Source organism: Myotis davidii, unplaced genomic scaffold (assembly GCF_000327345.1).
Source record: "Myotis davidii unplaced genomic scaffold, ASM32734v1 scaffold901, whole genome shotgun sequence".
Classification (NCBI taxonomy): Eukaryota; Metazoa; Chordata; class Mammalia; order Chiroptera; family Vespertilionidae; genus Myotis; species Myotis davidii.
In genome coordinates this window covers 110,429-111,459 of record NW_006291427.1, presented here as the reverse complement: position 1 = coordinate 111,459, position 1,031 = coordinate 110,429, and the positions used below count along the sequence as shown (strand labels likewise).

General features: G+C 43.1%; 1 protein-coding gene across 4 annotated transcripts in view; it reads left to right on the top strand.

Moving 5' to 3' along the window:
• The window catches only part of ZNF3 (zinc finger protein 3), an 11,283-nt gene that overhangs the window by 4,038 nt on the left and 6,214 nt on the right, over positions 1 to 1,031 (top strand). The window lies entirely within an intron of this gene.

Here is a 1,031-nt window from a genome sequence, read left to right as displayed (position 1 = left end):
GTGCCCTTGACCGGAATCGAACCTGGGACCCTTGAGTCCGCAGGCCAATGCTCTATCCACTGAGCCAAGCCGGTTAGGGCATATTATTATTATTATTATTCTTTAATCCTCACTAAAGGGTATTTTTTTTCCAGATTTTCAGACAGAATGGAAGGGTGGGTTGGAGTGGGGAGGGGAGAGAGAAACATCCACGTGAGAGAGACACATTGATCGGTTGCCTCCCACATGCTCCCCGACTGGACAGGGGATCAATCCACAACTGAAGTACATACTCTTAGCCAGGAATTGAACCCTGAACCCGTTGGTCCAGTGCTCTAACCACTGAGCCAAAGCAACCAGGGCTGGGACTAGTCTTTTAGATCCAGGTGAATATATACACCCAGTCCCTGTAATGAGATTCAGGAAGACCACAAAAAGGACTCAAATTCTGTGACAGTATTCCACCTATGACTGGGACTGAAAGCAGAAATCCATTTTAGAAAGAAAGGGGAGGAAGAATTTACCTCATTTAATTTAATAGAGCTGTTTGACCTAGTTCTGTGAAACAGGTGTTGTTTCCCCAGGTTTTTTAAAATGAAAGAGAGTACTCATTAAGCTTCTCTGACCTCTGTTATTTGGGTGCTCTTTCATGGTCCCTTTTCCTCTAATTATGACAGCTAAATTTAATATAACAGCTAGAAACCTAATGAAGTGTTTTTTTCTCCTGCCAATTCTAGTGTTTATGAGGGTTTTTTTTCTCTCTTCTATAAACAAATAGCTTTCTCCATTATCCCAAATATTTTTTTAAGTATATTTTTATTTCAGAGCGGAAGGGAGAGAGAAAGAAACATTGATGAGAGAGAATCATTGATCAGCTGCCTCTTGCATGCCCACACTGGGGAATCCAGCCAGCAAACTGCGCATGTGCCTGACTGGGATCGGACTATGACCTTCTGGTTTATAGGTCCATGCTCAACCACTGAGCCATACCGGTTGGGCCCAAATATTCTGCCCCCCCCCCCCCCAACATTTCTTTTTTCAACAATATTTTT